This window comes from Lutra lutra, chromosome 8, assembly GCF_902655055.1.
Source record: "Lutra lutra chromosome 8, mLutLut1.2, whole genome shotgun sequence".
Lineage (NCBI taxonomy): Eukaryota > Metazoa > Chordata > Mammalia > Carnivora > Mustelidae > Lutra > Lutra lutra.
The window spans coordinates 41,239,176-41,257,549 of record NC_062285.1 but is presented as its reverse complement, the minus strand read 5'-3'; positions in this window follow the sequence as shown (position 1 = coordinate 41,257,549).

Genomic DNA, 18,374 nt, shown 5'->3' with positions numbered 1-18,374 from the left:
TCACTCTGACTGTTCTTAGATATCTTTTTACCATTTTTTTTACCAACTTTTTTCTTATGATGTGCCTTGGGATGTGTGTGTTTGTGCGTGTGTGTGTGTGTGTGTGTGTGTGTGTAAAATGCTGTGCTTATCCTACTTGGAGTTTGCTGAGCTTTTGGATCTGTGGGTTAATACCTTTCTTAAAGTTAGAAAATTTTCATTAGGTCTTCAAACATTTCTTCTGCCCATTTTGTCTCTCCTCTCCATTTGGTAGGATCACACAGATTTTAGATGCCCCCCAACTTTTTTTGCTCTTCACTATTATTTGTGTTTCAGTTTTGATAATTTCTATTGAATAAATTTTGTTGAGTGATCTTTTTGTCTTTATTCTTAATTTTCTCTTAAGTGGATCAAATAAATTCTTCATTTCTGACACAGTTTTTATTTCTAGAAGTTTCATCATTATTCAAACTCTTTTTAAAATTTATTTTTTAAATTTCTTTTCAGTGTTCCAGAATTCATTTTTTATGCACCACACCAGTGCTCCATGCAATATGTGCCCTCCATAATACCCACCACTACGCCTCATCCAACTTCCTACCTCACTGTTCCAAAACCCTCAGTTTATTTCTCAGTGTCCACAGTCTCTCATGATTCATCTCCCCCTCCAATTCCCCCCAACTCCCTTCTCCTCTCCATCACCCCCAAACTACTAGAACTTATACAGCAATTCAATAATGTGGCAGGATACAAAATCACTGCACAGAATCAGTTTCTTTCTTATACACTAACAATGAAAATACAGAAAGGAAATTAGAGAATTGATTCCATTTACTATAGCACCAAGAACCATAAAATACCTGGGAATAAACCTAACCAAAGAGGTAAAGGATCTGTACTCAAGAAACTACAGAATACTCATGAAAGAAATTGAAGAAGACACAAAAAGATGGAAGATCATTCCATGCTCATGGATTGGAAGAATAAACATTGTTAAAATGTCTATACTGCCTAGAGTAATCTATACTTTCAATGTCATTCTGATAAAAATTCTACCAGCATTTTTCAAAGAGCTGAAGCAAACAATCCTAAAATTTGTATAGAATCAGAAGAGACCCCAAATTTCTAAGGAAATGTTGAAAAAGAAAAACAAAACTGGGGGCATCACGTTGCCTGACTTCAAGCTTTACTACAAAGTTGTGATCACCAAGACAGCATGGTACTGGCACAAAAACAGGCATATAGACCAGTGAAACAGAGTAGAGAGCCTAGATATGGATCCTCAACTTTATGGTGAGTTAATCTTCAACAAAGCAGGAAAAAATATACAATGGTAAAAAGACAGTCTCTTCAATAAATGGTGCTGGGAAAATTAGACAGCTATGTGTAGAAGAATGAAAATCAACCATTCTCTTACACTATACACAAAGATAACCTCAGAATGGATAAAAGACCTCAACCTGAGGTACGAATCCATCAGAATCCTAGAGGAGAACATAGGCAGTAAACTCTTCAACATCGGCCACAGCAACATCTTTCAAAACATGTCTCCAAAGGCAAAGGAAATAAAAACAGAAATGAACTTTTGGGACTTCATCAAGATTGAAAACTTCTGCGTAGCAAAGGAAACAGTCAATAAAACAAAGAGGCAACCCACGGAATGGGAGAAGATATTCACAAATGACACTATAGACAAAGGACTGATATCCAAGATCTATAAAGAACTCCTCAAACTAAACACACGCAAAACAGCTAATCATGTTAAAAGTGGGCAGAAGACATGAACAGACACTTCTCCAAATAGGACATACAAATGGCTAATAAACACATGAAAAATGTTATCATCACTAGCCATCAGGGAAATTCAAATCAAAACCACATTGAGATACCACCTTACACCACTTAGAATGGCCAAAATTAGCAAGACAGGAAACAACGTGTGCTGGAGAGGATGAGGAGAAAGGGGAACCCTCTTACACTGTTGATGGGAATGCAAGTTGGTGCAGCCACTTTGGAAAATAGTGTGGAATTCCTTAAGAAATTAAAAATAGAGCTACCTTATGACCCTGCAATTGTACTACCGGATATTTACCCCAAAGATACAGATGTAGTGAAAAGAAGGACCATCAGTACCTCAATCTTCATAGCAGCAATGGCCACGGCTGCCAAACTGTGGAAAGAACCAAGATGCCCTTCAACGGATGAATGGATAAAGAACATATGGTCCATATATACTATGGAGTATTACACCTCCATCAGAAAGGATGAATACCCAACTTTTGTTATCAAACTTTTAATTATTTAAACTATTTGAAAATCCCTGTCTGATGATTGCATTATCTGAGTCATTACTTATTCTGCTTCTATGACTATTTCTTGATTTATACATACCTTGTCATTCTGCATGCCATGTCATTTAAATGTCATGCTAAGTATTTTGTGTAAAAGAACAAGATAGACTTCAATAATAAGTCAAGAAAGAAATAGGTCTCTTTCTGTCAGGCCACTATTATGGGATGGGAAGGAAAATGAATTAATCTGTCCTATAGCTGAAATGGTTCTGGACTTTACTGCAATTTCAGTTAGATTCACCTCACCACTGCTTTCAAATATTTTGGGATAGAATCAGAACTTCTCCTATAACAGGTATTAATATTGAGAACTTGAGTGATTCTGGAGTTCTCTTTATAGTTCAGCTGCCAATTTTCAGGTTGGTGAGAAGTTCTTTGTTTTCCAGTCTCAGTACTAGTGTACTATACATCAGATGTGTTTTCACTCTACTGACATGTCTCTAGCTTTTGGAAAAACTACCTCAGTGCATTTGGTGAAGGTCTACAGAGCCTCAGGATTTCTCTCAATTATCTTGTCTTACCTCCAACCTTTGGCAATGGCTGTTTTGTACTTTGATTATGTCCTCAGTTCTTATGCCCCATCCTCAGGCTTTGGAAGCCCCTACGGTGTACTTGATGAAGGTCTGGAGTACCTTGGAGGGATATATCTCAGCTCTAGTGTGCCTTAACCATAACCTTTAGAGAACTACCTGAGTGCATTTGATGAAGGCATAAACAAAAGAGTTGCTTGTAGGTACAGACTTATTTTGTTCTGGGACTCCTTGACACTCTAATCTCTCAATCTAGCCCACTTCTGACCATTGAAAGTTCATTAAAAGTTTGACTGTTTCTCCTTATTCCATCAATGGTACATTTCTCCTCTTTCTGTTGCTCTTTCAGGGGTAAAATGAACCATGGTTCTCATCTTCCTAAAAAGGGCTCATCACTTTCTGGAATTTAGTTCTTTCAGATTTTTTGTTTTTGTTTTTTACATGTAAGCTGTATTACAGATTTGTTTTAAAAAGCTATGTTTTCCGGAGGAGTCAAGATGGCGGAGAAGTAGCAGGCTGAGACTACGTCAGGTAGCGGGAGATCAGCTAAATAGCTTATCTAAAGATTGCAAACACCTATAAATCCAATGGGAGATTGAAGAGAAGAAGAACAGCAATTCCAGAAACAGAAAATCAACCACTTTCTGCAAGGTAGGACTGGCGGAGAAGTGAATCCAAAGCGATGGAAGATAGACCACGGGGGGAGGGGCTGGCTCCCGGCGAGTGGCGGAGCAAAGGAGCACAAAATCAGGACTTTTAAAAGTCTGTTCCGCTGAGGGACATCACTCCAGAAGCTTAACTGGGGTGAAGCCCAGGCAGGGTCAGCACGGCCTCAGGTCCCACAGGGTCACAGAAGGATCGGGGGTGTCTGAGTGTCGCAGAGCTTACCGGTATTAGAACAGGGAAGCCGGCTACAGAGACAGAGCGGAGGAGTGAGCTCTAAACTCGGGGTTACCTTGAAACGGTCGCAGGCTCGGTCAGCTCGGAGCGCGGCCGGAGGCCAAGGTGACGGGAGTAATTGGGCGCTGTTCTCTGAGGGCGCACTGAGGAGTGGGGCCCCGGGCTCTCGGCTCCTCCGGGCCGGAGACTGGGAAGCCGCCATCTGCACTCCCGTCCTCCGGAACTCTACGGAAAGCGCTCAGGGAACAAAAGCTCCCGAAAGCAAACCCAGCAAACCCGAGCAGATTACTCAGCCCGGCCCCAGATAAGGGCGGTGCAACTCCGCCTGGAGCAAAGACGCTTGAGAATCACTACAACAGGCCCCTCCCCCAGAAGATCAACGAGAAACCCAGCCAGGACCAAGTTCACCTACCAAGGAGTGCAGTTTCAATACCAAGGAGAGCGGCGGAATTCCAGAGGAGAAGAAAGCAAAGCATGGAACTCATGGCTTTCTCCCCATGATTCTTTAGCCTTGCAGTTAATTTAATTTTTTTTCTCTTTTTCAATTTTTTTCTCTTCTTCTGCTAAATTTTTTTAACTTTTTACCGTTTTCTTTTTTTTAACGTTCTTTAAATAGTTTATCTAATATATATATATATATATATATATATATATATATATTTCCTTTTATATTTTTTATCGGCTTTCTTTATTTAATAGTTTCTTTTTTTTTTCTTCTGAACCCCTTTTTATCCATTTCTCCCCCCTAACGATTTGGGATCTCTTCTGATTTGGCTAAAGCATATTTTCCTGGGGTTGTTGCCACCCTTTTAGTATTTTACTTGCTCCTTCATAAACTCTTATCTGGACAAAATGACAAGGTGGAAAAATTCACAACAAAAAAAAGAACAAGAAGCAGTACCAAAGGCTAGGGACCTAATCAATACAGACATTGGTAATATGTCAGATATAGAGTTCAGAATGATGATTCTCAAGGTTCTAGCTGGGCTTGAAAAAGGCATGGAAGATATTAAAGCAACCCTCTGGGGAGATATAAAAGCCCTTTCTGGAGAAATAAAAGAACTAAAATCTAACCAAGTTGAAATCAAAAAGCTATTAATGAGGTGCAATCAAAAATGGAGGCTCTGACTGCTAGGATAAATGAGGCAGAAGAAAGAATTAGCGATATAGAAGACCAAATGACGGAGAATAAAGAAGCTGAGCAAAAGAGGGACAAACAGCTACTGGACCACGAGGGGAGAATTCGAGAGATAAGTGACACCATAAGACGAAACAACATTAGAATAATTGGGATTCCAGAAGAAGAGGAAACGGAGAGGGGAGCAGAAGGTATATTGGAGAGAATTATTGGAGAGAATTTCCCCAATATGGCAAAGGGAACAAGCATCAAATCCAGGAAGTTCAGAGAACCCCCCTCAAAATCAATAAGAATAGGTCCACACCCCATCACCTAATAGTAAAATTTACAAGTCTTAGTGACAAAGAAAAGATCCTGAAACCAGCCCGGGAAAAGAAGTCTGTAATGTACAATGGTAAAAATATTAGATTGGCAGCAGACTTATCCACAGAGACCTGGCAGGCCAGAAAGAGCTGGCATGATATATTCAGAGTACTAAATGAGAAAACATGCAGCCAAGAATACTATATCCAGCTAGGCTATCATTGAAAATAGACGGAGAGATTAAAAGCTTCCAGGACAAACAAAAAATGAAAGAATTTGCAAACACCAAACCAGCTCTACAGGAAATATTGAAAGGGGCCCTCTAAGCAAAGAGAGACCCTCAAAGTAGTAGATCAGAAAGGAACAGAGACAATATACAATAACAGTCACCTTACAGGCAATACAATGGCACTAAATTCATATCTCTCAATACTTACCCTGAATGTTAATGGGCTAAATGCCCCAATCAAAAGACACAGGGTATCAGAATGGATAAAAAACAAACCCATATATATGTTGCCTACAAGAAACTCATCTTAAACCCGAAGACACCTCCAGGTTTAAAGTGAGGGGGTGGAAAAGAATTTACCATGCTAATGGACATCAGAAGAAAGCAGGAGTGGCAATCCTTATAGCAGATCAATTAGATTTTAAGCCAAAGACTATAATAAGAGATGAGGAAGGACACTATATCATACTCAAAGGATCTGTCCAACAAGAAGATCTAACAATTTTAAATATCTATGCCCCTAACGTGGGAGCAGCCAACTATATAAACCATTAATAACAAAATCAAAGAAACACATCGACAAGAATACAATAATAGTAGGGGATTTTAACACTCCCCTCACTGAAATGGACAGATCATCCAAGCAAAAGATCAACAAGGATATCAAGGCCTTAAATGACACACTGGACCAGATGGACATCACAGATATATTCAGAACATTTCATCCCAAAGCAACAGAATACACATTCTTCTCTAGTGCACATGGAACATTCTCCAGAATAGATCACATTCTTGGTCCTAAATCAAGTCTCAACCGGTATCAAAGATTGGGATCATTCCCTGCATATTTTCAGACCACAATGCTCTAAAGCTAGAACTCAATCAAAGAGGAAATTTGGAAAGAACCCAAATACATGGAGACTAAACAGCATCCTTCTAAAGAATGAATGGGTCAACCAGGAAATTAAAGAAGAATTGAAAAAATTTATGGAAACAAATGATAATGAAAACACAACGGTTCAGAATCTGTGGGGACACAACAAAGGCAGTCCTGAGAGGAAAATATATCGCGGTACAAGCCTTTTTCAAGAAACAAGAAAGGGCTCAGGTACACAACCTAACCCTACACCTAAAGGAGCTGGAGAAAGAACAAGAAAGAAACCCTAAACCCAGCAGGAGAAGAGAAATCATAAAGATCAGAGCAGAAATCAATGAAATAGAAACCAAAAAAACAATAGAACAAATCAACGAAACTAGGAGCTGGTTCTTTGAAAGAATTAATAAGATTGATAAACCCCTGGCCAGACTTATCAAAAAGAAAAGAGGAAGGACCCAAATAAATAAAATCATGAATGAAAGAGGAGAGATCACAACGAACACCAAAGAAATACAGACAATTATAAGAACATACTATGAGCAACTCTACGCCAACAAATTTGACAATCTGGAAGAATGGATGCATTCCTAGAGACATATAAACTACCACAACTGAACCAGGAAGAAATGGAAGCCTGAACAGACCCATAACCAGTAAGGAGATTGAAACAGTCATCAAAAATCTCCAAACAAACAAAAGCCCAGGGCCAGACGGCTTCCCGGGGGAATTCTACCAAACATTTTAAAAAAAAACTAATTCCTATTCTCCTGAAACTGTTCCAAAAAATAGAAATAGAAGGAAAACTTCCAAACTCATTTTATGAGGCCAGCATCACCTTGATCCCAAAACCGGACAAACATCCCATCAAATAAGAGAACTACAGACCAATATCCTTGATGAACACAGATGCAAAAATTCTCACCAAAATACTAGCCAATAGGATTCAACAGTACATTAAAAGAATTATTCACCACGACCAAGTGGGATTTATTCCAGGGCTGTACGTTTGGTTCAACATCCGCAAATCAATCAGTGTGATACAACACATTAATAAAAGAAAGAACAAGAACCATATGATACTCTCCATAGATGCTGAAAAAGCATTTGACAAAGTACAGCATCCCTTCCTGATCAAAACTCTTCAAAGTGTAGGGATAGACGGCACATACCTCAATATTATCAAAGCCATCTATGAAAAACCCATCGCAAATATCATTCTCAATGGAGAAAAACTGAAAGCTTTTCCGCTAAGGTCAGGAACACGGCAGGGATGTCTGTTATCACCACTGCTATTCAACATAGTACTAGAAGTCCTAGCCTCAGCAATCAGACAACAAAAGGAAATTAAAGGCATCCAAATCGGCAAAGAAGAAGTCAAACTATCACTCTTTGCAGATGATATGATACTATATGTGGAAAACCCAAAAGACTCCACTCCAAAACTGCTAGAACTTGTACAGGAATTCAGTAAAGTGTCAGGATATAAAATCAATGCACAGAAATCAGTTGCATTTCTCTACACCAAGAACAAGACAGAAGAAAGAGAAATTAAGGAGTCCATCCCATTTACAATTGCACCCAAAACTATAAGATACCTAGGAATAACCTAACCAAAGAAACTAAGAATCTATACACAGAAAACTATAAAGTACTCATGAAAGAAATTGAGGAAGACACAAAGAAATGGAAAAATGTTCCATGCTCCTGGATTGGAAGAATAAATATGGTGAAAATGTCTATGCTACCTAAAGCAATCTACACATTTAATGCAATTCCTATCAAAGTACCATCCATTTTTTTCAAAGAAATGGAACAAATAACCCTAAAATTGATATGGAACCAGAAAAGACCTCGAATAGCCAAAGGAATATTGAAAAAGAAAGCCAAAGTCGGTGGCATCACAATTCCGGACTTCAAGCTCTATTACAAAGCTGTCATCATCAAGACAGCATGGTACTGGCACAAAAACACATAGATCAATGGACCAGAATAGAGAGCCCAGAAATAGACCCTCAACTCTATGGTCAACTCATCTTCGACAAAGCAGGAAAGAATGTCCAATGGAAAAAAGACAGCCTCTTCAATAAATGGGGTTGGGAAATGTGGATTGCCACATGCAGAAAAATGAAATTGGATCATTTCCTTACACCACACACGAAAATAGACTCAAAATGGATGAAGGATCTCAATGTGAGAAAGGAATCCATCAAAATCCTTGAGGAGAACACAGGCAGCAACCTCTTCGACGTCAGCCGCAGCAACATCTTCCTAGGAACATCACCAAAGGCAAGGGAAGCAAGGGCAAAAATGAACTATTGGGATTTTATCAAGATCAAAAGCTTTTGCACAGCAAAGGAAACAGTGAACAAAACCAAAAGACAACTGACAGAATGGGAGAAGATATTTGCAAATGACATATCAGATAAAGGGCTAGTGTCCAAAATCTATAAAGAACATAGCAAACTCAACACCCAAAGAACAAATAATCCAATCAAGAAATGGGCAGAGGACATGAACAGACATTTCTGCAAAGAAGACATCCAGATGGCCAACAGACACATGAAAAAGTGCTCCATATCACTCGGCATCAGGGAAATACAAATCAAAACCACCATGAGATATCACCTCACACCAGTCAGAATGGCTAAAATTAACAAGTCAGGAAATGACAGATGCTGGCGAGGATGCGGAGAAAGGGGAACCCTCCTACACTGTTGGTGGGAATGCAAGCTGGTGCAACCACTCTGGAAAACAGCATGGAGGTTCCTCAAAATGTTGAAAATAGAACTACCCTATGACCCTGCAATTGCACTGCTGGGTATTTACCCTAAAGATACAAACGTAGTGATCCGAAGGGGCACGTGCACCCGAATGTTTATAGCAGCAATGTCTACAATAGCCAAACTATGGAAAGAACCTAGATGTCCATCAACAGACGAATGGATAAAGAAGATGTGGTATATATACACAATGGAATACTACGCAGCCATCAAAAGAAATGAAATCATGCCATTTGCAACGACGTGGATGGAACTAGAGGGTATCATGCTTAGCGAAATAAGTCAATCGGAGAAAGACAACTATCATATGATCTCCCTGATATGAGGGAGAGGAGATGCAATATGGGGGGGGTTAAGGGGGTAGGATAAGAGTAAATGAAACAAGATGGGATTGGGAGGGAGACAAACCATAAGTGACTCTTAATCTCACAAAACAAACTGAGGGTGATGGGGGGGGGGGGGGTTGGGAGGGGGGGTGGGGTTATGGATATTGGGGAGGGTATGTGCTATGGTGAGTGCTGTGAAGTGTGTAAACCTGGCGATTCGCAGACCTGTACCCCTGGGGATAAAAATATATGTTTATAAAAAATAAAATTAAAAAAAAAAAGCTATGTTTTTTAGCTCATCAAATTTGTTCTCATTGTGTTAGGGTAAGATCTTTTGCCACTTTCTATATCTAAATAGGAAACAGAAATCCTATTTGTAGTCTTCTTAACCATTTCCACTTTCTCTAAAGTTCAGACTAGAAAATGGCTCCTCTCGGCTAAAGCAAAAGTTATAGTGTAATCAAAACACAGATCACTGAATTCAATAAAAATATTAAGATACTTTCAAGATGGAACAATTTCCACTTACTTTATCAGGTAAATACTTATGTGAAGAGCACCTAGGTTTCCACTCATGCTTTATCTACTCCAGGATTTCCTTTCTTTCATAATCTCATTCCAGTTGAAATACCCACAATCAAACTGTCTCATAAGAGATGGGGTATGTTTCTTGCCTCTGAAGTCTTGTCTAAAACATTGTGCTTTGACAAGTGAGAACTGGCACTCATTCACCTGGACAATGATAAGAAAGAATTGTAGATTGAACCTGTATTTGGCTATCATGTTTATTCTTTGAACTCATCCTACTAAGCACCCCTCTTTGACCTTCCTAGTAGTCTATCTGGGCATTGACCATTCTGTCTCTGATCTCTTTTCTAGGAAGCCCTATGTAAATGCCTCAATCTTTTCTTATTCCCCTTTTGATGTTTCTACACATTATTTGTTCATAATGAGCCTTCAATTATAGGCAAGCAAAATCTACATTCAGTGTTTCATTCCCTTAGTGAATGGGATCATATAGCTTTATGGCTTTAAAAGACATTTATATGCTGTTGTACATACCAGTACCTACCAGGTGATATCATAAAACAGTACAGAGAACAGAATTAAGCCTACTTTTTTGTTTAAAGCAAAATTTGAAGAATAAGTTACTGGTAGACAAAGCCTGGAATTTCAGTAATACATCAATAAGTCTGCAATTTAGTCCAGTTGCAAGTCACAGCAGTCCACATCTCTACACATAGGTGAAATACAGCAGAGACACTCTTGTGGGTGATACTCAGATGTCCAAGTCAGCTACTGCTGGCAGCAGCATAGATGGAGATTGATAACAAATAAGATCTCAACCCTTGATTTGTGACTCATAAATGTCTGTTTCCTGGAAAGGAATTGCCAAATGCAAGACATGGCTCAAGTGTAGATGGCAGCTAAGGTATAAGGCAGATGAACAAGATAGTAAGTTGTGTACAGGTAAAAAGACTAATGGTGATGGATTGGGTTTGAGTCTTGGGTATGCCACTTGTGTTTTGGTGGCCTCAACAATCTATTTACCCTTTTTCATTCTGTTTCCTCCACTATAAAATGAGAATAATGATAGCTACTTTATTGGGTTTTGAGGACGTTCATGAAAAGAATAAATATGAAAGTTTCTGGTTCATAACAGATACCCCTTTGTTTTACTTCTCTTCATCTGAAATTATGGCACTTGGTCTTTGGCTCAAGCTGATTGTGAGTTTCTGCAGCTGATATTACTATTATCATTGTCATTGTCATTACTATGGTTGTTATTATAGACATTGGAGCGCTGGAATGGTAAAAGCAATTAATCAACTACCACAGAATCTCTGGTGATGTTGACAAATAGCTTTTCCCACAATTTAATTTGTGGATGAGGGAAACAAAACCAGATCAAGGAAGTGACTTTGGGATAATTTATGGCAAATTAATTTTGGGATAATTCATAACAAATTAAACTGATGTTTATTAGTTTGTTGTTGTAGAAGCACATTTCCCAGTTCACACCCATGCCTGAGATATGTAGCATTATCAGACCCCCAGCAAATGTTGATAGCCAAGATCTCTTCCTGAGGAGATAGCAGCTCAGGCAGCATTCCCTCAGAACCACTCTCAGAGTCACATTATGTGCCTGCATGATGGCAAATGAGTTAGTGTTCACATCAGTCTGCATTTGCATAACTTTTTATGGTTGATGAAATAGACAAAAACCATGGAAGGAGAACAAAGCAAAGTCATTCTGTATAAAAGCCATTATTCAAGCTCATTCATTTATCAGACCCTGGTTTTTAAAGATACACAGAGCTCTCTAAACACATGTTTCAAGCTACATTTGTACAGAGAAAAAAGTTGACACACTGACTAGTTCACCAACTTGAAGCCAATCACTGAACTGGTTCCTATTTCAGTAGTAGGTTTCTACCTCAAAGGAATTTTCCATCATCTCTTTTAATTTGAATTCCAAGAAAGAAATAAAGAAGAGAAAAGAAACACTCACCTAATTGTTATTATATGTTCTTCTTTGCAAGCTACTTTTAAAAGGGGATATATGCTTATACATACTTATGTACAACTTAAAATATAGCAAAATTATGCATTCATCTGTTGAAGGGCATCTTCACTCCTTCTACAGTTTGGCTATTGTAGATATTGCTGTTACAAACATTGGAGTGCATATGGCCCTTCGAAGATACATCTGTATCTTTGGGGTAAATACCCAGTAGTGCAATTGCTGGGTCCCAGGGTAGCTCTATTGTTAACTTTTTGAGGAACCTCCACATTGTTTTCCAAAGTGGCTGTACCAACTTGCATTCCCACCAACAGTGTAAGAGGGTTCCCCTTTCTCTACAACCTCTCCAACATTTGTTGTTTCTTGTCAATTTTTGCCATTCTAACTGGTGTAAGGTGGTATCTGAATGTGGTTTTAATTTGAATTTCCCTAATGGCTAATGACGTTGAACATTTTTTCATGTGTCTGTTAACTATTTATATGTCTTCTTTGGAAACGTGTCTGTTCATGTCTTCTGCCCAATTTGACATGATTATCTGTTTTTTGGGTGTTGAGTTTGAGGAGTTCTTTATAGATCTTGGATACCAGCCCTTTATCTGTAGTGTCATTTGCAAATATCTACTTCCTTTCAGTGGCTTGTCTCTTTGTTTTGTTGACTGTTTCCTTTGCTGTGCAGAAGCTTTTGATCTTGGTGAAGTCCCAGAAGTTCATTTTGGCTTTTGTTTCCCATACCTCTGGAGATGTGTTTTGAAAGAAGTTGCTGTAGCTGATGTTGAGGAGTTTACTGTCTATGTTCTCCTTGAAGATTTTGATGGATTCCTGTCTCACACTGAGGTCTTTTGTAAAAGAATGGTCGAGTTTCATTCTTCTTACATAGCTGTCCAACATTCCTAGCACCATTTATTGAAGAGACTGTTTTTTTCCATTGGATATTTTTTCCCTGCTTTATTGAAGATTAATTGACCATATAGTTGAGGGTCCATATCTGGGCTCTATATTCTCTTCCCTTGGCTTGGTAGGAAAGAGTTGCATAAACTTCCCTGACTTTAATGGGAAGTCTGAACAATTCTTGAATTTCTCTCTACTCAAAGGCATTTATTTCCTACAATTTGACTGGATAATTTATATCTTATATTATTCTGTGTCGCCCTCCAATCCAACACCAGCCCTCTAGCAATACATTAAAACTGCATTCATTGCTGCCTCCATGTGTTTTTTTGATTAACTTTTTGCTTTTCATTATTACATGAATGTGCTTTTTTGTACAAATGTTACCTCATCACACCCCTACAAGATAGCTTTTAGAAGATCTTTAAATTAATAAGAAAAGTGATGATCAGAAAGATTAAGTAACTTGTTCAAATTCACACAGCCAGGAAGTGGTAGAACTGGACCACAGGTTTAGGACCATCTTAATCTAAAGTTTTATTCTTTCTACTGGGTCTAGAAACCTCAGTTGTAGTCCATAAGCTATGTGACTCACACAGAGTCAGATCAAGCATAGATCTGTAAGGTTGTTTCTGAGCCACATATAAGGGCTACATCTCATAACACACTCAGAGCATTTTCAGTGGGTTCCTCTGTTTCCCCCATGACTATGCATCTTTGTCCTGCTGAGTGCCACGTGTTGACTGTAATATGGATTTTAGAAACAGTTAAGCACAAAGAACCACATACAAGCTCATATGATTCAATGTCTCATTCTTAGATTGTATTCCAATAATCATGGAATATCAGACTAGAAAAGAACCTAGAGATTAGGAAGAGTCAAGCCCCTTGTCTGATAGACTGAAAAGTTAAAGCTGAAGAAAACCCAAATACAGAACTACCCAGAGAACAGACTACTTCTGTCCATGCCAGCATCGGGTTAGAAATGTGAAGATGCATTATCAAAGCTTTTGCAACCTGACAGTGAGTGCCAAAAGACAATCTTGTGTAGAGAAAGTTTATGGCTGCAAATGGCAACCTATGGTGATGTCTCCCTGGAGATTTATTTAGGCACTAGCCTTGGCCACAGAAGCTTTGTGTTTGGAATTCACAGTGGGGAAGGTGCTTTGTCTATACTGTATAATGTTATTGTATAGGGATTTAATTATTCTCATGAGCTAATGATTAAGATATATTTTAGCAGTTGGTTGAATTTAACACAAAACAATGACACAAAACTACTTCCTGTCTATTAGGTACTTAGCAGCTAAGATTTATTAACCACTGCAGATCAATTGGTTAAAAGTCACAGATATCTTCAACTTCATGTCAAGTATGTCCATGCTATCACTCTTAAGTAAGTAAAATCTAACAATATCTAAATTTTATTTATCTTTTACAAATTACAATAGATTCTTTTTAAAAGATTTTATTTATTTATTTATTTGACAGATACACACAGAGAGAGAGAGAGAGACAGAGAAAGAGGGAATATAAGCAGGGGGAGTGGGAGAGGGAGAAACAGGCTTCTTGCTGAGCAGGGAGCCTGACGCAGAGCTCAATCCCAGGACCCTGGGATTATGACTTGAGCCAAAGGCAGATGCTTAATGTCTGAGCCACCCAGGAGCCACCACAATAGGTTTTTATATAAATAACTTCCTTTACTTGATGCCACAATCCTGAAAGTTATGTAGAATATGAATTTTTTTTCATAGATGAAAAATGGAAACTCAGGGAGCTTATGAGACCAGAGTTACACAGCTATGTCTTAGCAGAATTGAAACTTCAACGAAGGTTTTGTGTATCTAGGTCTGCAATATCGTTATACTCTCATTAGTTCAGGGAATCTTTCTAATGAGTTTGAACCCAGATACCTAACCCATTAACTTCGAGCCTAATATGCATTAACTTTCATTCAGGGACTTGTTGGCTCAGGGCTCAGAGCTCTGACAGAATTTTCCCAGATATCAGTGGCTTTCAATCTTACTTGTTCCATGAATGAATTCATTCCATGCATGGCTCATTATTCAGTATCTGCCTGTCCCAAGTACTGGGCCCATTTTAGTGGCTCCAGGACCTCACATAGCTTACAGTATAGTAGGGAGGACAGACAAACAATAACCACATGGGTAAAAGCTTTCACAGAAGAAATACAACATTATAGGAGCATATAGATGAGAAGGGGGTGGGTCAGAAAGGAATGCAAAGGATGAGAAGTCCAAGCTGAGACTTGACTGATGGGTAGGGAGAGGAATGTAACCAGCTAAAGGATTCGTTTTTATGTGAGAACCCAGAAATGAGAGGACACAGTGTATCCACAAAGAAGAAGGAAATATAATATGATGCCTGGATCGTAAAGCGATGGGCAGAGGATGTTAAGAGTCAAAGCTAGAAAGTTACATAGGGACCGGGACATGGATTGCCTTATAGGCTACAATAAGGGTTGGGGCCTTCTCAAAATAGTGAGAAGCCATCAGTAGGTTTTAAATCACTGTGACATAAAACTACTTTTTTTTTTTTAAACAGATACTACTTTTACTCTAACCACAATAGAGAGGAGAATTTGAAGCCAAGGGAAGCAAACACATAGAGATCACTTCGGAGTCTATAGTCTTTATCCACATGTGTCTCTTCAAATAGAGAACTCTCTGAGTTATTTAGTTGTTCTATTTTCATTTATCTCTTCCTTATACACTTAAACAGCACAGCCATTAGAACTGGGCAAGAAGGACTTTTCTGCCCATGTTTTGTGCCTTAGAGGGGTCCAAGTATCATAAACGCAAGAAAAACGCAGAACACTTGAGTACCTCTGTCACTTGGTTTGAGTGCTGTCTCACCGTGAGCAGTTACAACAACATTGTCTATTGGAATCAATTCTGCATAAGCCTCAGGAAAACACTTTCACCCACCTGTGGCTGAAAGGCAACCATATCTTATTAGAGTAAAATATGTAGGTTGTGTTCACATTAGAGATCAACATCGCTTTAAAAATGGGTAGGATTTGACCAGAGAAGTTCTTGGATAAAAGACAAATTGATTAATCTAATCTTTCCTCTCAGCATCAGTGTAATAGATTTTTGTATAACAGATGTTTTTTTTTCCCTCCAGTAATGTCAAGAACTCATATTCTTACTTATCTTTATATTTCAATTCTTGTTTCCAAGATACTCACAAATGAGCATGGTGTTCTCAGCAACCATACATGGCAATTGAAGATATTCTGCAATAGCAAATCCTTCATATTACCCTTTAATTTGTGTATAAGTAAGCCTAGGCATAACATGGGTGAAGTGTGACATTGATTCTTGACATTACTGTTTATAGCTATATAGTGGTGATGAAACTATAAGCCAAATGATAAAATTTAAATATTTTATAATATTTTTGATAACAATAGTTTATTACATGCCATCCCATACAATATTGAAAATGATATATAAAGTTCATATTTGATTTCTAAATGTAAGTACCATTTGAAGAATGGTATTAAAATCCTTAGTGCCTTTGTAGAGCAAAGTTTCTCCAAATTTAAATTCCTAAGAAGCTATTTACAACTAAAATTACTCAATAAATGTTGTACTATAAATGAAATAAAAATTATGTGCACATTTTGATTATAAGAATATAATTAGAAATTTTGCTGAAATAAAGGCAATAAAAAATTTTAAAATAAGTGTTAAAACATTAAAATATAGTTACTCATGAATCATATTTTAAAATATGAATGGTAATGCCTTTTATTATGTATAAAGTATCATATTTATTTTATTGCTCATCTAAATACCACCAGTTCATCAGTAGAACATTCAGGAATGTCCAAGAATAGATTTAGTCATGAGAGACTCTGGGTTCTGGGAAACAAACTGAGGGTTACAGAAGCTAGGGGGTTGAAGGGATGGGGTAACTGGGTGATGGGTATTAAGGAGGGCACATGTTGTGATGAGCACTGGGTGTTATACACAACTGATGAATTGTTGAACACTACATCAAAAACTAATGATGTACTATATGTTGGCTAACTGAACATTTTATATATATATATATATATAGATATATAGATATATATATCTCTCTCTATATATAGTCATTTAGTCATTGTTGGTGTTCCAGTTGTACAAAAACAATAAGTGCCCATATTTTTCTATTTCTCATTACAAAGATATATCTGTTAGAGTGGGAGAATAGAACCTACTTCATTTGACTATATGTTAGCTTAATTTAGAAATTAAAAAAAAAGATTTTATTTATCCATTTGACAGACAGAGATCACAAGCAGGCAGAGAGGCAGGCAGAGAGAGAGGAGGAAGCAGGCTCCCCACGGAGCAGAGAGCCCGACGCGGGGCTCGATCCCAGGACCCTAGGACCACGACCTGAGCCGAAGGCAGAGGCCCTAACCCACTGAGCCACCCAGTAATTTATAACTTTTAAATAGACAGTATGTGGGCTTCCATAGGTACTCTTGCTGTGGGCCCCCAAAAGTTGGGATTTTGTCTACACCAAAGTGTATGTGTCCCAGAATTCAAACTTCAATCACCTTCTTTCTGAAAATTCCCTCTTCAATGACTTCATACTTTTCCTTGGGTTTAATTCTTGTTTTTGTGCAAACGACTTCCAAATTTTTGTCACCCATTCTCTGATCCTGCATCTACCAATTATTTTGGGCAATTCTATTTGTCCCCCAGTGGGAAAGTGTATGTCTCTGGAGAGCACAACCCATGAATTTTATATATATATAAATATATATATATATATATATATATATATATATACACACACACACACACACACACACACAATATGTATTGTGTGTGTATATATACACACACACTAACTATATTGTACAACTATATAACTATGCTAACTATAACTATATAACTATATAACTATACTAATAGTAAAACTATATATAGTTTTATACATATATACATTTTTTTTCTGTATTTCACGGTATTTAGCTCCCTGCTTTCCACTTACACATAAGTAAATGTGGAGGTGGAGGATAGATGAAAAAGTCATGAAAAGGTTTAAGACAAAATTTATGGAAATTTGGATAGTGGAAGAAGAACATAGAAAATAGTGGAAAGATGACTGTTGCTGCCAATATATACTCTTCTACCATTAGAATCCCAGAGCTGTCACAGTTAAAGGAGACCTGACCATGACCTTGTCTAACTCATTTACAGATGAGAAAATAAGGGTCCACAGAGGGGAAGTGACTCCTGCGGAGTCATGTGGCCATTAAGCGGCAGTTAGGACTTCACCCCAGATCTCCTGAAGCCCCAATGCTTCATTCAGGATTGAGGCAATCATTCCCCAGGTGCTGTGTTGGCTCCTTGGGACTAACAGCTGGATCCTTCTCTGGGCATTGCCCTTGGCCAAGGAAAAATTCCTAAAGCTGCCTTGCCCACAATTAAACCTGCTTCCCAGAGACAGCCTGCATGTAATGATGGACAAATGTAGAAGCACAGAAGTCTGGCCCCCTTGCCTCCTTCAGGACACCCCTGAGTGCT